Here is a 15658-nt window from a genome sequence, read left to right as displayed (position 1 = left end):
CCTCAAAAGACTCCACATAGAGCTCCCCAACGACCCAGCAATCCCACTTTTGGGCATTTACCCAAATGATCACAAACAAGGCCACACTAAAGCTACCAGCACAACTATGTTTATTGCAGCATTATTTACCATAGCTAAGATATGGAACCAACCCAGATGCCCCTCAGTAGATGAATGGATCAAGAAGATGTGGTATATATACACAATGGAATTCTATGCCTCCATCAGAAAGAATGACATTGCCCCATTTGTTAGGAAATGGAAAGGCTTGGAAAAAATTATATTAAGTGAAGTAAGCCAGGCCCAAAGAAACATAGGTCCCATGGTTTCCCTTATTTGCAATATCTAGTATAGGTATGAGTCAAGCGGAAAAAGTCAGATAATGTGATGTTAGGAAAACAAAACCTCAAATATGTATTTTAATGTTTTTGTTTCTTTCATGCATGTGTTTCTAATGCATTTATAAGATTATTTCTTTGTTGCTTTGTGTGTCCCTCCCCCACAGTGTAACCCCTGCTTTCACTATATTTGATGTCAGTATAACATGTGGAGGAGACGGGGACAAACAAGTCGTTTAAGGATTCAGGTGGACCTGTTGCCACAATGAGAAGTACAAAATGTCATGTCTGGAGAAGTTCTGGAGAATTGTTATCTCTTTCTCATTGGGGCACCTTGCTTTTGGGTGTCTTGTGGAGTAGTTTGCCTCCCACACGACACTTAACAGTGAATGTTCTATTTCCTAGATTGCAAGGTGGGCATGGTAAAGTGACTGCAGCAGGGAATAACTCCGATCATAGTGCACAGATACAAAGTTGAGGGAGTTTAGTTAATTCAGATGTTCCAGCAAAAGCATCTTTCAAGTTGCCTGTTTCACTTTCAGCTTCAAACCCTGACCTCTGGAGGTGGGAGGAGTTGAACATAGAGTCGATTACTAATAGCCTATGACTTAGTGAACCCTGCCTCTTTAATTTACAGAGTGTTTGCTAGGGAGATTCTAGATGGCTTTATGGATGTTCCTGGATGGGAGCATACTGAAAAATGATATGGAAGCTCCCGACCCTTCTACTATAGCTTGCCTCATGCACTCCATATTAAATTTGGCTGTTCATTTGTCATATCCTTTTTTATAAATATGTAATCATAAGTGAGGTGTATACTCAAGTACTGTGGGTTGCTCTAGCAAAGCAGCCAAACTTGATAAATCATGGAAACCACAATTTATAGTTGTTTGGCTGAAATTAGTTATCATAACCTGAGGCTTGCAAATAGCATTTGTGTGTGTGTGTGTGTGTGTGTGTGTATTGGTGCATATATGTACATGTATATGTATATATATATAATATATATAGTTTCTTTTGGGGGGTTGACTAAATCCTCAACCTGGAGATCTGACACTATCTCTAGATCAATATGAACAGCAGTGAAGCCAATGAAAAGGCAGCTAGTGGGATTCAGCAGCTGAATTACTTGATTTGTGTCTAGTGACCAAAAATAAATGTACCCACCAGGCATGTAGGGAGGCTATGAATAAAGAGTAGAGAATAGGAACAACAGCATTTTGAGGTTTCTTCTTTTTTTTTGTTTTGTTTTCATCAGTCATTGGGGCTTGAACTATGGGCCTGGGCACTGTCCCTGAGTTCTTCAGCTTAAGGCTAGTGCCCTATCACTTAAGCCACAGCGCCACTTCTGGTTTTCTGGTGGTTAATTGGAGATAAGAGCCTGACAACTGCCCTGCCTTATAGGATTGAGGCAGTACATGGCCTTTTTTTCTTAAGCCTTAAAATGTGAGACTCTATTTAGATTTTTTAAAAAATTTTGGTCCCCAAGACTTGTTTTCAGTTATTTTTCCTTGGAAACATTGGCTATTCTAGCCAATGATTACAGTTTTCTAAAGTAGTTTATTTTCACCTTTGTTCTTTCTCAGTTGATGTGTGTGTGTGAGTGTGTGTGTGTGTGTGTGTGTGTGTGTGTGTGTGTGTATTGGGGCTCAAAATCATGGACTTCTACTATTGTTTGGCTTTTTTTTTCTTTAGCTTAGCTTTTTTTCACTCAAGGCTGGTGCCATATCACTTGAGCTGAATCTCCACTTCTGGTCTTTTGGTGGTTAATTAAAGATAAGAGTCTCAGATTTATCTGCCCGGTGAAGCTTTGAACTTCATCCCTCTGATCCTGAGTATCTGGGATTATAGGCATGAGCTACCAGAGATCATCTTCATTTGCTTTTATTAGCTGATTTCTCTAGTTACTATACAAACAAAACAACTGGCCCCACCTTCTTTTTAGTTTCTGTCTATTCTTTTGTTCTCCTAGTATTATTGCATTGCTTTATTTTTCTCACTTCTTTCTGCTGTTCTCTGAATGATTTCTATTTTGCCATAAGTAGATTCAATACCTCAGAGTTACTTTTCTTGTCATTTCAGTTTTCCTTATGCAAGCAGGAATGTATAATTTAATTAAGGAACTTATGGGAGAAACGTAAGTTAAACAGATGCTAAAATCAAAAAGAATAATGAATAAACTCTCACTTAAATGATGTGTAGAGCATCTTGCCAAAGCGTGTTGATGGAGTATGATTTGGTGAGCACTCAGGTGAAGGTCCGTCCCTGAGCCATGAATCTCCACTTTCGTGCTTTCAGTCACATTCATAGTTTGTAGAATATGGAAAATAGAAAACTCATGCCTTATATTTTTAATACCACAAATCTATAGAATATTTACTTTTGGCAAAATTTTTAGGTTTCAGTTTCTTTAAATGTTATCATCTTACAATAGGCACGTGACAATTCAGAGAAGTGGGGCAAAGCAGGTGTTATTATTTGAATTTATGAGATTCATTCACTGATATTTAAAGAGATGAATGGATCTTATCAAGATCAAAAGATAACATGCTACAATCAGGTCTCAAATTCAGGTTTTTGTTTTCCTAGTCTAGAGTTCTGTAAAGTTTAAATATCCATTGTTCTTGAGTTAAGGGAGACCTTGTGGGGGGATTTTTGAAATATTTTTTATTATCTTTAAGTAGTGTACGAAGGACTTGTCAGTTTACAAAACTTGATCGCAGTCACCTCTTTCAACTGTAAAACTCCTTGGCACAAACTATATATGCCAATATGTTAATTTTTTAAAATGTTAGCTGTTCTTGAAAGTGAATTCTTTTTTGGGGGGGAAGGTCCTGTCGTGTGGCCTGAACTCTGGAACTGGGCACTGTCCCTCAGCTCTTCAGCTCAAGGCTAGCGCTCTACCACTTGAGCCAAAGTACCACTTCCGGCTTTTTCTTTTTGCTTATGTGGTGCTGAGGAATTGACACCAGGGCCTCATGCATGCAAGGCAAGTGCTCTACCACTGAGCCACCTTTCCAGCCCCGAAAGTGAATTGTTTTCTGAACTATATATTCAGATTTATTCTAATGACTTCTAAAAAGAGTACTGTAGTTCTATTCACCTCCAAAGAAGAAAGTAATACATGACAAGAAGCCCATGTGCTGAGTATACAAACCTTGAAGACATTAGCCATCAGAACATATGAAGGGAGACCATTTTTATGTGTCATGTTTTAAACCCTGTTTTAGAACTTGCTTCTCCCTCCAACATGTTTTAATAAAAACCATCATTAGTTGCCATTTCTTTATATCTCAAGTGAAAAAAATATCTGAAGACCACTACGTCTGGAGATACTTTATTTGCCTCAAAGCATGGCTAATACTTTCTTTTCTCATAATACCATCATTTGAATTCAGGGCCTGGTACTGACAAGACAGGTGTCCTTACTGCTGGAGCATACCATTTTCCAATGGTTACCTCAAGTCTAGACTCTCATTTTCCACCCAGGTATGTGTTTGAGCTGAGATTTTACTTTAGGATTCCTATTCTTGCTGGAATTACAAGTATTTTCCACTATAGCCCACTTCCTTAGCAAACTTTTCTGTCAGGCTGGCCTAGAACTGCAATCCTCCCTATTACAGTCTCCTAAAAGGTATGGCCACCAAGCCTGACTTTCACACAGATTCATCTTTTTTTGTTGTTGTTGTTAGTCATGGGGCTTGTACTCTGGGCTTGGGTACTCTGGTCCCTGAGGTCTTCAACTCAAGGCAAGCGCTCTACCACTTGAGCCACAGGAGCACTTCCAGTTTTCCAGTCGTTTATTGGAGATAAGGGTCTCACAGACATTCCTGGCCAGGCAGACTTTGAACTGCGATCCTCAGATCTCAGCCTCCTGAGTAGCTAGGATTACAGGTGTGAGCCACCGGCGCCCAGCCATGATTCATCATTTTTTTGTGTCAGAATTGGGGCTTGAACTCAGGGCCTAGACACTCTCCCTTAGCTTGACCACTCAAGAATAGTACTCTGCCATTTGAGCCTCAGCTCCACTTGTGGGTTTTTGGTGATTATTTGGAGATATAGAGTTTTATGGACTTTCCTGCCTGGCTGGATTTGAACCTAAATCCTCAGATCTCAGCCTCCCTAATTAGCTAGGATTATGGGCATGAGCCACTGGCACCCAACTCTACAAGTACATTTTTATTTTTTTAATTAAATTTATTTATTTTATTTTCATGGTGATGTACAGAGGAGTTAGTTACATAAGTAAAGTAATGAGTACATTTCTTTCAAACAGTGTTATTCTCTCTCTTGTTTTCTCCTGCTTTCCCTCCTCCCAAGTTGTAAAGTTCATTTCCAACATAGCATCTAATGTTGCATTGGTTTACCTTTGTCCCACTGTTTCTACGGTTCCCTTCCCTTCACAAAATCAGGTAAACTTATAAATCAAAGACAGTGCCCATATGGAATGAACCAAAGGGGTAAAAAATGAAATAAAAAAGAAATAACTGCAAACAGTACACTAAAATGACAAACAAAACAAAACCCTCATTTCCATATCTTGGAGTTCATTTTGATTAGCATCATTTTTTATAGTCATATGTACATAGCTATTGAGCTATTGCGACCCTCTGCTAGGATTATCCTAGATACACACTAACTATTAAAAATGAGAGAAACCATGGAGCCTATGTTCTTTGGGTCTGACTTACTTCACTTCATATGATTGCTTCCATGTCTTTCCATTTGGAAATGGAAATGGAGCGATGCCATTTTTTATGATGGAAGCATAGAATTCCATTGTGTATATATACCACATTTTCTTGGTCCATGAATCTACTGAGGGGCATCTGGGTTGATTCAGTATCTGAGCAATGGTAAATAATGATGTAGTAAACATAGTTGCTGTTTATGGTCTTTTAGGTAAATGTTCAGGAGTGGGATTGCTGGATCATAGGGGAGCTCCATGTTTAGTATTTTAAGAAACCTCCATACTGCTTTCCAGAGTGGTTGAACAAGTTTATATTCCCACCAACAGTGTAGTAGAGTTCTCTTTTGGCCACACCCTCTCCAGGATCTGTTAAAATTAGTTTTCTTGATAATGGTCCATGCTAACTGGGGTGAGGAAGAATCTCAATGTAGTTTTGATTTGCATTTCTTTCATGGCCAGAGATGTTGAACATTTTTTCATGTGTCTATTGCCCATTTTTATTTCCCCTTCAGAGAAGTTCTTTTTAATTCTTTAGTCCACTTATTAATGGGGTGGTTGTTTTTTGAGGATTTGTTTTGGGGGGATGTTTGGATCTCTAAGTATATTTTAGATATGAGGTCCTTTTCTGTTGTATAGCTAGTGAAGATTTTTTAAATCACTGGATTCCAGTGTTTGAGTGTGGCATTATGGTTACCTGCAATAAGCATTCCTATGGTACAATACTTACCAGGGGTTTTTCAGTCCTTTCCAGGGCAGTTTCAGTGTTTGCTAAATAGATTGGAGGAAGGATACATTTTAACCACATAGGGTATTTAGAAATAGAAAAGGAGAAGCTCCCTCTGGGATGTTGGGATTACAGACGTGCAACACCAAAGCCTGCTAAATTACTTTATAGATAACTCTTATCTGGCATATGAAAATAGATTTGCCCTCTAGGTTAACAATATCTATCTGGCTTTCCTAAGCAAAGTTATGAACATTCAAGTACTAAATATTCTATCCACAGACTTCAAGAATTCTACTTATTATTTTTGTAACATCATGTAAACATTTTGAGAAACTAAATGTTACTTTATACCAATAGTTCTCTCAAGTGAGCCTGAGATTTAAATTCTAGACTGGGGTGAATCCCTCTTGTAGGCCACAAGACTCTGCTGCTTCTGAGACTAGCATCGTCTTTCACTGATGCCTGGGCTTTGCCTCCACCACTAGCTGGGGTCTACTTTGTGCATGAGGAACAATCTCCTTTGCCCTGGTGAGCCTTCATCAGACAGTCCCCGACGAGCTGCATGCACTGGCTCTGAAGGATGGCGACACTGCTGCGGGCCTGAGGACCCAGTTTTTCCCCATCCATGTCCTCTGTGCTGGTCACATGGGCACTATAGAGAGCCAAGGCAGCACAGAACAGCCAGAAGTAGTTGTGGATATATGGCTGGATGAGCCTCTGGCGGCCACTGATCTGGATGGTCACCATGGGATGGGCTGTGATGCTATGGGTAGGAAAATGGCTGCAAAGGCAAGACATTATTATGCATTTGTCACTCCAAACAGGAACCCAGGCTAGGCTGCCACTGAACATTAATACCTCTAAGTTGTTGTTATTGAAATTTTAACGGGAGATATGGACTTGTACCTTGGAAACAAAGAACCAACACTGGCATACCATTTCTGGATTTCATAACCCCATAGAAAACTGCCTGTGGAAATCAGGCTAAGTAAAAATTCATTGTGAATTTTGCAAGATGTGGAAATAGTGTTTTGGTAATATGAGATAATGCTCATAACTTAGAGGTAAATATAAAGTACACAGCACAAAATGATTTAAGATATTAAATTTGTTTAAAATCTTTTAACAAGCTAGGTGTAGCAGCATAAGCCTGTAATCCCAGTACTTGGGAGACTAGGGTGAACGGAATTATGTTCTTGGAAGGCTCAAGTGGGAGGATTGTGAGTTCAAAGTTGAACTGGGCAACATAATGAGACCTTCTCTTAAAAAAGCAAAGCAAAGGGCTGGGAAGGTGGCTCAGTGGTAGAGCACTTGCCTTGCATGCCTGAGGCCCTAGGTTCGATTCCTCAGCACCACATAAGCAAAAAGAAAAAAGCCAGAAGTGGCACTGTGGCTCAAGTGGTAGAGTGCCAGCCTTGAGCTGAAGAGCTGAGGGACAGTGCTCAGGCCCAGAGTTCAGGCCCCACAACCGTACCCCCCCCCAAAAAAAAAAGCAAAGCAAAACAAAAAAAAAAAACTTTATGGAGGAAAAAGACTCAAATAAACTTAAGAACATATAACAAAATCTTCCTAATTGCTGAATCTGGGTAGTGGGACAGTGAACTGGTCTCTCTAGTTTTGCCTAGGTTTAAATTTTTTTAGAAACAAAAACTTACTTTAATAAAGGAAGGGCTTAGTGTATAACTAAGTGGTAGAATACATGTGTAGCATGTGAGGCCCTGGGTATGATTCTTATCACTGGGTGAAAAAAAGAAACCACAGAGCTATATTTTTTTAATTATTATTATTTTTTGCAGTATTTGGTATTTGAACCCAGAGCTTCATGCTTGCTGGGCTTTTCCATTTGAGCCATATCCCCAGATCTCTTTTCTTTAGTTTTTCTCACATCTTTTGCTGATGTGATCTTCCTACCTAAAAGCCTCTTACATAACTGTGATCACAAATGTGTACCATGATACCAACCTTATTGTTGGAGATGCAATCTCATTAGCTTTTTGCCCGAGTTAGCCTCAAATCATGATCCTCTTTTCCTCTGTCTCCTGATAGACTTTTTGTGACCATGCATGGCCTAATACTAAAGTTCGTATTATTTGTTGATTCTTGGCTCTTGAGAGCAGGGACTTTCTTTTTGGTTCACTGTTCTTTCTTCTAGCTCCTTGTCCCAAGCCTGGTATACAGAAAATATTAGATGAATAGTTGTATGAATGAATGATTCAGGATATGTATTCCAGGAGTCAATGTCCCTAGCTGTTCTCTAATTTGTGAGACTCTTGTCTGAGGCCTGCTTACCCAAATTACAGGCTTCTGGAAGAAGGATGGGGCAGCTTCGAACATATTTGCATGTTAAACACAATTTTTCACTAGCAATTGGTGCAGTGCGGGTATGTGGATTATAGGAGACCCCAGAAAAAGTGAACTGACAGTGGAGGTCAGAACTTGGCTTTTTAAAAAAAATCTAGTGCATGTGAGTGCATGTGTGCGTGCGTGCGTGTGTGTGTGTGTGTGTGTGTGTGTGTGTGTGTGTGTTTGTGTGTGTGTGCACATATGTGTGCTGGTCATGGGGTTTGAATTCAGGACCTGGGCTTTTTTCCTTTCTTTCGTTTTTCTTTTTGTCAGCCATGGGGCTTGAACTCTGGGCCTGGGGCACTGTCTCAGTTCCTTTTGCTCAATGCTAGCCCTCTATCACTTGAGCCACAGCACCGCTTCTGGCTTTTTCTTGAGTAATTGAGGTAAGAGTCTCACGGACTTTCCTCCTGGGCTGGCTTTGAACCATGATCTTCAGATCTCATCCTCCTTGAGTAACTAGGATTGTAGATGTGAGCCACCAGCAGCCAGCACAGTCCTGGGCTTTTTTGCTCAAAGCTAGTACTCTACCACTTGAGCCATGGTTCTAGATTTTTTTGGAATTAAGAGTCTCATGGACTTCCCTGCCAGGTCTGGCTTCTAACCATGATCCTCAGATCTCAGCCTCCAGATTACAGGCATGAGCCACTGGTGCCTGAACAGCAGGTTTCTTACTAAGCAAAGATATACATCAAGAAGATATGAAGTGCGTGCAAGCCATCTGAGACATACCCGTAGGAATATTTCCTTGCTGCATAGCATCCATATCAAAGATCAAAGTCATCACACACATTGCAGTTCATTCTTCGGCATATGATCAAACCCTGGCACTGGTCACAGGTAAACTCCATGTTGAACATTTTATGGTCATCCCCATGGCCTTCAGGCTTCACTCCACCTAGACAGAAAAGATCAGTGTGAAGTGGATGGAACAGAATGCTTGGAGAAGGGCCACAAAAATCAATCCAAGCACTACAGCTGCTCCCATCTATTGTTCGGGAGGGCAGAGTCCACACATATCTTCTGGGGACCAGTTAGCTCTGTCCTGATAACAGTGCATAAATGACATTTTCATGAAATGATAACCCCTTAACAACTTAATAATAACAATACAATTATTAAAAAATTATATTCTCAGCAAAGAGCTGCTGGACAATGTCATACTGCAAAAATCAATTCCTAGCATGATTGCTGTTTGGCAAACAAAAGCCCACTGGTAGATTTGTGAGATTTCTCCCATGACTCTCTTTTGACAAGAGTTAAGCATCTGTTGGTGCCTCTGCTAGCAAGCACTGCAGAATGATCAGAAGACAATGTGACAAGGGAGTAAGAGGAAATTAAAGGCACGAAACAGGCTGCTCTTGCCTCTTCCTTACTCCATGGCATCTCCAACTTGATTTGGACTCTGATTTATACATCATATTTTATCGCCTCTATTCTCACTACCATGAACCTGGCCCTGACTCCAATGCCTTTGTGACTATTGAGACTGATTCCTAAGTGAGACTGACACAGACATGCTTTCCTCCTTGAGACCTTGTTAATGTCTCCCCCATTCTCTGCACACTTCAAATGATTAACCTAGCATCTTGGGATCTCACAACCTGAGCTCTGCCTGTTTTAATCCATCACTTAGTTGGACAGTCACTCAAGTGTGTCTACCTAAAATCCTTCTAGATGCTCACCTATGTCCTTGGGCTTGTTCTACCCTCTGTAGCATTTAGTTCATATCACCTGACTGTAACTTTCTCCAAAAACCAGTTCTTATCCCATCTCTTCCATGACAGAAATAGTATAGAAGTGTTGCTATACTACCAAATTTTTCTAGAAAATGTCTGCACTACTTATTTATTACTCAACACATCACTCTTATACTAACAGTACTTCAGGGCAAGGGCTGTATCTTTTAATATAAGATCAACAGACAAGAAGCCACAATGTTCAACATTGTCAGTGTACTTTGCTTCAGTGCATACAAGTCAAATGTACTAAAGAATTATTTTTGTGTATATATACCACAGATTCTTTTAATTTATTGTGAAAATACTGTACAGAGGGGTTACAATTACATAGGCAAGATAATGAGTACATTTATTTTATTTTATTTTATTTGTGAACATACTGTACAGAGGGGTTACAATTACATGGGCAGGATAATGCGTATATTTCTTACCAAGCATTGCAGCCTCCTCCTTTGTTTACCCTTCACATCCCTTCCCAGCCTTCGCCCTCCCCCGCCCAATCCCAACCCTTCTCCTGCCCCCCCTTCCCCCCAACGCGGCCCCTCCCGCACCGACGTTGTAAAACTCCTTTTGGACATGACAACTTGTACTTCTCATTGTTGCAACAGGTCCACCTGTATCCTTAAACAACCGGTTTTTCCCCATCTCCTCCACAAGTTATACTGAGATCAAATATAGTGAAAGCAGGGTTTATATTGTGGGGGAGGGACATACAAAGCAACAAAGAGATAATCTTATAAATGCGTTAGAAACACATGCATGAAAGAAAAAAACATTAAAATACATATCTAAGGGTTCATTTATCTGACATCACATTATCTGACCTTTTCCGCTTGACTCATACATATACTAGATATTGCAAATAAGGGAAACCATGGGACCTATGTTTCTTTGGGCCTGGCTTACTTCACTTAATATAATTTTTTCCAAGTTTTTCCATTTCCTAACAAATGGGGCAATGTCATTCTTTCTGATGGAGGCATAGAATTCCATTGTGTGTATATACCACATTTTCTTGATCCATTCATCTACTGAGGGGGATCTGGGTTGGTGCCATATCTTAGCTATGGTAAATAATGCTGCAATAAACATTGTTGTGCTGGTAGCTTTAGTGTGGTCGTGTTTGTAAACATTTGGGAATATGCCCAAAAGTGGGATTGCTGGGTCATAGGGGAGCTCTATGTGAAGTCTTTTGAGGAACCTCCATACTGCTTTGCAAAGTGGTTGAACAAGTTTACATTCCCACCAACAATGAAGTAAGGTTCCTTTCTGTCCACATCCCCTCCAGCATTTTGCCATTCTAACTGGGGTAAGGAGATATCTCAATGTTGTTTTGATTTGCATTTCTTTTATGGCTAGGGATGTTGAACATTTCTTCATGTGTATATTGGCCATCCTTCTTTCTTCTTCAGAGAAGTTTCTCTTTAAGTCTTTCACCCACTTATTTATTGGGTAGTTTTTTCTTTGAGGATTTGTTCTTGGAGGGTTTAAATTTTTGAGTTCCAAGTATATTTTAGATATGAGACCCTTGTCCATTGTATGGCTAGTAAAGATCTTCTCCCAATCCGTGGGCTTTCTATTGATCTTGCTAGCTATGTCCTTTGCCCTGCAGAAGCTCTGCAACTTTATGCAATCCCATTTGTCCAACCTTTCTTTGATTTGTTGTGTTTCCGGGTCTCTATTCAGAAAATTTCGGCCTGAGCCAAGGAGACCTTGGGTTTCTCCTATTCCATCCTGTAATGTTTTCAGAGTGTCTGCTTTGACTTCGAGGTATTGATCCATTTGGAGTTGATTCTGGTGCAGGGTGATATATAAGGATCTAGCTTTAGTTTTCTACATGTAGTTAACCAATTTTGCCAGCACCATTTACTGAAGAAGCTGTCTGTCTTCCATTCTATTGTTTTAGCTCCCTTATCGAAGATTAGATGGCTATAGGTCTGTGGGTTCATTTCTGGGTAATTTGGGAGTGGAGTCTATGGGATTCTTTAAATACAAGATCATGTCATCTGCAAAGAGGGAGAGTTTTATTTCTTCTTTCCCTATTTGGATCCCCTTTATGTCTGCATCTTGTCTTATTGCTGTAGCTAGGCATTCTAATATTAGATTGAAGAGAAGTGGAGAGATTGGAATCCTTGTCTTGTTCCTGAGTTAAGAGGAAATGGCTTTAGTTTTTCACCATTGAGTATAATGCTGGCTGTAGGTTTGTCATATACAGCCTTTATTGTATTGAGGAATATTCCATGGATTCCTAATTTTTCCAAAACCTTCATCATAAAGGGGTGTTGTTTCTTGTCGAATGCTGTTTCTGCATCTATTGAGATAACCATGTGGGTCTTATTCTTGCTCCTGTTGATGTGATGAATACTATAAATTGATTTGCGTATATTGAACCAGCTTTGCATCCCTGAAATGAATTCTGTTTGATCGTGGTGTATGATTTATGGATAAATTGTTGAAGTCGATTGGCCAAAATTGTGTTGAGAAGTTTTGATTCAATGTTCATCAAAGAAATGGGTCTATAGTTCTCTTTCTTTGATGAGTCCCTGCCTGGTTTTGGGATGAGGGTTATGATGGCTTCATAGAATGTGTTCGGTAGTGAGCTTTCTTTTTCAATTTCATTGAAGAGTTGGAGGAGTATTGGTGTGAGCTCTGCTTTGAAGGCACTGTAAAATTCTGCTGTAAAACCATCTGGTCCTGGACTTTTCTTAGCTGGGAGGTCTCTTATTGCTGTTTCTATTTCAGTGCTTCATATCAGCCTGTTAAGATAGTTTAACTCATCTTGGTTTAGTTTTGGCATGTCAATGTTTGCTGGGAAAAGGTCCATGTCTGTCAAGTTCTCAAACTTATTAGCATAAAGTTTTAAGAAGTGTTCCCTTATAATGTTCTGAATCTTGGTTGTTTCCGTGGTGATGTTTCCATTCTCATTTCTTAGTTTATTAATTTGGGTGTGTTCTCTTCTTTTTCTGATAAGATTTGCTAAGGGTCTGTCAATTTTGTTAAGTTTTTCGAAGAACCAACTCTTTGTTTTATTGATTCTTTCTATAGTTTTTTTGGATTCTAATTCATTTAATTCTGATTTAATTGTAATCATTTCTTTCCGTCTACTGGATTGGGGTTTATCTTGCTGCTCTTTTTCAAGGAGGTTTAGATGTGTCATTAAGTTGTTAGTTTCAGATCTCTCCAATTTATTGATGTAGGAGCTCAGAGCTATAAATTTGCCTCTGAGTACTGCCTTTGCTGTGTCCCAGAGGAGCTGGTAATTTATGTGTTCATTTTTGTTGAATAGCATGAACATTTGAATTTCCTTTCTAATATCTTCCATGATCCACTCATGATTCAGCAGTGTGTTATTCAGCCTCCATGTGATACCGGACTTTCTTTGGTGGCTTTTGGTGTTGAGTTCTAATTTTATTTCCTTGTGGTCAGAGAGAATGTAAGGTATAACTTCAATGTTTCTGAATTTAGAGAAGTTTGCTTTGTGGCCTAAAATGTGGTCTATTTTAGAAAACGTTCCATGTGCTGCTGAGAAAAACGTGTATTCTGATGCTGCTGGGTGAAATGTTCGGTAGATGTCTGTTAAGTCTAGTTGATCTATGCAGCTGTTTAGATCTGCGGTTTCTCTGTTGAGTTTTTGCCGAGTTGATCTATCTAGTGGGGAGAGTGGTGTGTTAAAATCCCCAACAATTAATGTCTTTGGATCTATATGGGATTTGAGGGAAAGTAGTGTTTCTTTGATAAATTTGGGTGCTCCATTGTTTGGCGAATAGATATTTAGAATTGTAATATCCTCCTGAAGGAGAGATCCTTTAATTAGTATGTAGCGACCTTCTTTATCTCTTCTCACAAATTTTAATTTGAAGTCTATTTTATCTGATATTAGGATTGCAACTCCCGCCTGTTTATGGGGTCCGTTTGCTTGGTAGATTTTGTTTCAGCCTTTAACATTGAAAATGTGTTTGTTTTTACTGGCAATATGTGACTCCTGCAGAGAGAAGGTTCTTGTTTTTTAATCCAACTAGACAGTCTATGTCGCTTAATTGGAGAGTTCAGTCCGTTAACGTTAAGAGATAGGACTGAGAGGTATTTGGGAGTTCCTGCCATGTTATCCACCTTTTTGGGGGCTGCGAAAACTGGGTTCTTCTTATGGTTCTTGGATTCTCAGTTTGGCTGCAGTTTTTTGGCCTTTATTTTGGTCTTGTTGGTTTTCTATGTGTAGGACATCTTTAAGAATCTTTTGTAGGGCTGGTTTGGTGGAGGTGTATTGTTTCAATTTTTCTTTGCTATGGAAGGTTTTTATTTGGCCTTCAGTTATGAAGGAGAGTTTAGCTGGGTACAGTATTCTTGGTTAATAGTTGTTTGTTTTTAGGGCATGGCATACATCATTCCAGGCTCTTCTTGCTTTGATTGTCTCTGCTGAGAAATCTGAGGTGATTCTAATTGTTTTCCCTTTATAGGTGATTAACCTTTTCTCCTTGACAGCTTTAAGGAACTTTTCCTTGGTCCGAGTTGATCCTGTGTGGATTATAATGTGACCGTGTGATGTCCTATTCTGGTCTGGTCTATTTGGGGTTCTAAAAGCTTCTTGTATCTAAATAGGCCTATCTTTTTGTATGTTTGGGAAGTTCTCTGCAAGGATCCTGTTAAAAAAATTTCCTAGACCATTATCTTCTGTTTCTAGGTGCTCCTCTACACCCATTATCCTTAGATTAGGCCTTCTGGTGGTGTCTTCCAGGTGTTGGATAGATCTATCATATTTCTTGGACTTGTCTTGGATGGTTGTATGTTCTTTCTCTATAATATCTAGACTGTCTTCAATCCCTGAGATTCGATCTTCTGCATGGTCTAACCTGCTGTCAAGACTCTCTACTTTGTTTTTTTATCTCTTTGCCTTCTAATTGGTCAGCTTTGATGGCTTCAAATTCTTTGTTGAAGCTCTGTTTTACGTCTTGTATGAATTTTTTTACTTCCTTAATTTGGTGTTCAGTGTTTGTTCTCAAATCACTTAGTTGATTGGTTATGGTTTCTTTGGGCTCCCATTCCTTCTGTTGGGTTCCATTCAGCATTCCCTTTGTGGTCTCCCTGACTTCCTTCAGCTCTTTGTTAATGGATTCCATGAATGCCTTTAGTGATCTTTGTGTATTCTCTACCTGGTCTCTCAATTCCTTTATTACTCTTTGATTAGCTTCCTCCTGTTCGTGGGATTCCTGCAGTTCTCTTTGAGTGTTCTCAGCCTGCTCACGCTATTCTTCCCTTTCTCTTTGAGTATTCTCATGTTGCTCACGCAAATCCTGTATCAGTTTTTGAATAGCTTCCTCACGCTTGTGATATTCCTGTATGAGCTTTTGGGATGCCTCCTCTCTCTCCCTATCATGCTCATACAGAGTCCTTTGTACGTTGTCAAACTTTTCATTTGTCATGTTTGCCAGCAGTGTTTGTAGAGCTATTTGGGAACTCTCCTCTGGATTATTCATTATCTGTTCTGTCCCCTGATTATCAAGATTGGGAATTGAGATACACGGATTTGCCATTTTTCTTGTCTTTTTCCAGCTTATTCTGCCCATTTGAGATGAAAATAGCACCAGTTTTGTGCTAGAACACTATCTTAAGGCAACTATCAATCAATGTTTGCATTTGTACAGTCAATAGTCTACAGATACAATCTAGTTCAACAGATACATCTATTCAACATCAAACAACTATATGTTAATGGGCTTCGAACCGCAAAGAAGAATTTGGAAAACCAGAAATTCTTAGGGTTAGGGAGAGATGGGGGTAAAAAATAGGAATAGATTGGTGTGGGGAGGCACAGGGAGAGTTA

The sequence above is a fragment of the Dipodomys spectabilis genome, unplaced genomic scaffold (genome assembly GCF_019054845.1).
Source record: "Dipodomys spectabilis isolate Male_0828 unplaced genomic scaffold, ASM1905484v1 ptg000295l, whole genome shotgun sequence".
In the NCBI taxonomy this organism is placed as follows: domain Eukaryota; kingdom Metazoa; phylum Chordata; class Mammalia; order Rodentia; family Heteromyidae; genus Dipodomys; species Dipodomys spectabilis.
The sequence above is the reverse complement of the archived record's forward strand: the minus strand, read 5'-3'. Positions refer to the sequence as shown.